Genomic DNA, 5,049 nt, shown 5'->3' with positions numbered 1-5,049 from the left:
AACGTTCTGGAACATCACACGCATCTCGTGTGTGTGTGTGTGTGTGTGTTTCGGGAGGGGTGGGGGAAGTATTGATTTTCACCTTCAACAATGAGGCAATATACTGGCGGAATTGGTCGTCGGCCTATTTTAGAACCAGTCGAGAGCAGGGTTTGCAAAGCCAGATTTACGCGGGCGGTATGTTGAAAATGTACTCGGGTCCGTATGTTCTGGATTTCAAACATGTGAGATGTTTATGCCGCAATATCAACCAATGGCAATCAAAAAATTGCCCTGGTAACTTGTGATGGCTCTTAAAATTAAGCTTGCATGGTCAAATCAAAAGGAATCCCTTGAAGTCTAAGAAAGTGCCAATCATCCAACTTCTGCAATCTCTCACCATTTAGATAAAAGCTTCTTTTTTATTCTTCCTGCTAAAATGGACAGTTTCACATTTTCCCACATTATGCTCCATTTGCCAGACCTTTGCCCGATCACGTAACCTATCCACTTGTCGCCACCTTATACCACTTCATGACTTACTTTCCTATCTATCTTTGTGTCATCAGCAAATTTTGCAACCATACCTTTGGTCCCTTCATCAAGTCATTTATATAAATTGCAAAAAGTTGAGGCCCAGCACCGATCCTGTGGCACATCGCTAGTTGCATCTTGCTGACCAGAAATGACCGATTACTGCCTACTCTTTGTTTCCTGTTACCTCACCAATCTTCGATCCATGCCAGTATATTATTCCCTCCACCATCAGCCTTTATTTACCGCAATAACCTTTGATGTGGCACCTTATCAAATGCCTTTTGGAAAATAAGTTCAGTACATCCACCTTTATCTGCAGCACATGTTAGTTCTTCAAAGAACTCCAATAAATTGGTTAAAAATTACTTCTCTTTCACAAAACCATGTTGACTCTGCCTGATTACCTTGATTTTTTTCTATGTGCCCTACTATAACGTCTTTAATAATAGCATCTGACATTTTCCCGAGGACTGATGTTAAGCTAACTGGCCCGTCGTTTCATGCTTTCTATTTGCCTCGCTTTTTGAATAAATTGCTATTTTCCAATCTAATGGAACCGTGCCAGAATCAGGATATGTACTTGAATAGGAAATAGGCTATAGAGAAAGAGCAGGAAGTGGGATTAATTGCATAACTCTTTCAAAGAGCCGACAAAGGCACGATGTACCTATGACCTCCTTCTACGATCGATGGCTCAAGGAGTCTTCCGAATACTGCAATTTCTCCTTTCTTCGTTACGGATTCCATGCAATTTCTAGCTTCATGTTTAATAATATTTGGAAAGGAAGAATTAAAAATGTTCCAATGAAACACGATGTTAAAGGGACCCGTCCTAAACTCGTGTTCTAAATTATAGACTAAATTATTCAACATAAACTAATTTTCTTTTCCACCCAAGTTCCGCTCACTCCTCTGAGGATCGACTTAGTTGAGTCTGAATTCCGTCCATCCACTTCTCTGATTCTCCTGTAAAACAGCTAAGTTTTACCCTGAGGATCTCAATGTGACTTGGGATAAGAAAAATATTAAAAGTGTAACCGGGATCAATACTACTAAACAGCAAACCAGAGTGGGACTGTATGAGATTTGCAGAATTTTAAAAGATACGGCGCCATCCCACAGTGGCGCGACATGCAGCTGCCAAGTGTCTCATGTCTCTCTTCAGACTCCAGCCAATGTCAATTACAACTTTGAAGGTATCGTCAATTCATTTTTCAGAAACGTTCGCTCGTTTATCGTTTTTCTTAATACCAGCACACGTTTGTGAACACGTGTTAGCATTTGTTGTTAATGTATTCGTTTATTACGTTGAGGATTTATTGGTCAGATTGTGAACCTTTTTTTTGTTGCCATTTTATTTGAATATTTTTTAAAACATTATTTGTATTTATATTAAATGGCCTTTACACGATTCGTTCTGACTTCGTGTATTCCTGGGGTTTCTTGCTGGTTTCATTGATATTAATGCTCGTCGATCTTAAATCTCCGTTAATCTGTGTTTGTCGGTGCTGCTAACGTCGCTACCCTTTTTTTGTTGTCCCGGCGGTCAGTGGGTGTATTGATGGCAATGGTGCTGACAGTCATCGTTAGGAATTAATTTAACTGTCAAAGGTGGGAATTACGTTTAATACCAGGGTGCATCGCCGCTTTACAGATCAAATCATTATTGTAAACCAGTAAATAAGGTCGCGTTAACCGTTAGGAGATGATAATGAATGTTCTTTGAAGATGGACATTTGTCCACAATTTACACATTGTAAGTAATCACATATTATTTGAGGCAATAGCTGTTCCAACGTTTTGTCCTTTATATCTCCTCACAAAGGACTCTGATCTCTTCTGTAGCGAAGTTGTTTGGAGGATTTCCATGTTCGAGGAAAATAGTGGAAGTGCTTTAAAAGAAGCCGTTTAAGATTTCACTCAAAAAAGCAACCAGAGGTAATTTTCCCCAGTTATTTAACGGGAGTAATAGTCAACCGCATGGTGATAGGACCAATTATTGTTTCAAAACAATTTTGTGAAGAATTGACATTTATATCGTGCCTTTCACAACCACGAGACTTTTAAGGCCCTTTACAGCCAATGAAGTACATTTAAAGTGTAGTTACTTTTGTAATGTAGGAAAGTCGGCAACCAATTTTCGCGCAGCAAGATCCCACCAACAGCAATGTGATAATGACGAGGCAATCAGTTTGGTGGGATAAATATTGGCCAGGACACCAGGGATTACTCCCCTGCTCTTCTCCCAAATTGTACCATGGGATCTGTTACATCCACCTAAGAGAGCAGAAGGGCCTCCGTTTAATATTTCATCTGAAAGACGGCACCTCACACAGTGCAGCAGCCCTCACTACTGCATGGAGTGTCAGCGTAGATTTGTGTATTCTAGTCCTGGAGCGTGATCTGAATTCACAACCATCGACCATAGAAACAGAGCACTATCAATTGAACCACGCCTGGCACTCATATTGGTTCAAATGAGGAAAAATTGTTCTGATGTTTGTTTGGTGATATTGTAAATACATTTTTGTTAAATAGTGTTCGTGATTTGGCTACACCAAGCGAGAGCAGATACCTCCCTCCGCACTGTGTGTTATCCAGACTGTTCAGCTTGCTCAATCCATATTGAGCAAATCAGTAAAATATTCAGAACCAGATTTTACGTTTAGGCCAGGGTGCCCAGAAAAGGTGTCCGCAAAGATCAATAGAATCAATCTACCAGATGTTTGCTTATTGATAACTTGAAAGTTGGATTGGAGTCTGATTTAACCGTGCTTAGCGGCAAAATGATTTGCGCTGATGATCCAGGGGGCAACCTGGTTAAAGGTTGAAACAAATGCATTTCCCAATCTGTTTCTGGTTAAACATAACCAATAACCAATAGCCCTGTTGTCAAAGGCAGTAGGCACAGAGTAGGAAGGTCTCAGATTCCATCCCAGGGCCATGCTTAATGAGATAATTTTTCAGGTGGAGGGCTAGTGGATTCCTATTCCGTAGTTCTTGACCAGGAAGGATGGAATCAGCGAGGTCAAAAGCTCGATTCCGATCAGTGATTCCTTCGGAAAGATTTCATGTGTGGAGTTTAAAATATGTTTGGCTGTGATGTCCCCCTCTCTTGAGTCTGAAATCCTCCTAACATAGGGACAGCAGCATGATTCGGGCCATCGCGAATAGGCGGCCCGTTTTTCGTTCTGTCCGATTTGTTATTTTCATGGTGGAAAAGCAAATCAGGCAGAATTCAAAAATAATTCGCTCTCGCCTCTTTTGCACTTTATACCCCTTCCCGTCTAGACTTGCCCTTGCAAGTTTTCCACTTGGGCAAGATCTCAGAAAGTGTGCTACGGACATTGAAGCGAAGCTGATCGGCACATTTGAGAAAGGACGGAGAAGATTGGTGGGGCTGGGAGCAAGTAGTAATTGATCAACGTAATCAGTAATTCAATCAACCGCCAGTATCTCCCTCCTCAGATGTTGCCTGACCTGATGAGTATTTCTGTTATTATTTCAGATTTCCAACTTCTGCAGTATTTTGTTTTTCATTTCACCAATACCGAGTGATGTGCTTCTATAGCAGCTCACGCAGGAAACAACTGACTGGAATATGACAAACTGTGCGGAAGATTACATTGTCTCCAAGAAAATTGTAAGACTGGTTTTCTGTACGGATTTTGATATTCAAGGCCCGACGTACGATGTGGGGTAGATTTTTACTTTGTGCGATAGCGTAAAATGGATGATAGTGCGTTGGCATCACCTTTTACATCTGTCCTGAGTTTTATTTCAATGGGGGTACAGATCAATGGGAATAAAAATGGGGAGAGATGTAACACGGGCTGCCGACTCACTATCATCCATTTTACCCTGTCGTAAAAAGGCAAGATCTAGCCCCATGTTTCCTGTAGCATCGGGTAACTAAATAAAATAGTTATACTGTCAGCCTCCACGGGCTGTATTACATATACTAGAGCAAATTTGATTTTATCGCAACATTTACATTTTTTGCAAACTTTGGGAGCCGAGCTTCTGCTTAAAATCACAGAAATAAACATTTAATAACGATAGCATTCAACCGGGATATCAGTTGTGATTGAATTAATAAAAGCAAGGAATACCGGGGTAGATCTTTTAAAACGGCGATAGCGAGTAGGCAGTCTGATCGATATCTCTCCATATTGAAATCAATGGCAATAAATACTCGGTGAACTGTAACACGGACTGCTGCCTTGTTATCAGCTTTATTTCACTATCGCACATCTACCCATGTTCTCCTCAAAGAAAAAGGTTTCAATGCGTTTACTGTGAATAAGCTATGGCCTGTTCAAAATAACATAAATTTCTAATGAAGATTTTAGATGCAAGAAAACTTGAGCCCAGTTGTGTTTGCTTGCATTGTACTCGATATTGAGGGTATTAACTTCATCATGGAGGATGTGAGATAGATTTTCAATTAGCCACTCAGGGCTAAACTGGTAATACGAATCAGCCGTTGTTATATTTAACTGTCTGGGCAGCATGTGGAAAATCCAACCCATC

At 40.6% G+C, this 5,049-nt stretch overlaps 1 long non-coding RNA gene across 1 annotated transcript; it reads left to right on the top strand.

Annotated features, from left to right (window-relative positions):
* Nucleotides 1–318: 318 nt before the first annotated feature.
* Nucleotides 319–4,658, top strand: LOC137379233 (uncharacterized). The gene is made up of 3 exons (XR_010976771.1): nucleotides 319–1,712; nucleotides 2,342–2,454; nucleotides 4,025–4,658. It is a non-coding gene; the product is annotated as an uncharacterized lncRNA (long non-coding RNA).
* The last annotated feature ends 391 nt before the right edge of the window (nucleotides 4,659–5,049 follow it).

This window comes from Heterodontus francisci, chromosome 17 (assembly GCF_036365525.1).
Source record: "Heterodontus francisci isolate sHetFra1 chromosome 17, sHetFra1.hap1, whole genome shotgun sequence".
NCBI lineage: Eukaryota > Metazoa > Chordata > Chondrichthyes > Heterodontiformes > Heterodontidae > Heterodontus > Heterodontus francisci.
Note: the sequence above shows the minus strand (reverse complement) of the source record. Positions and strands in the feature narration are given on the sequence as shown.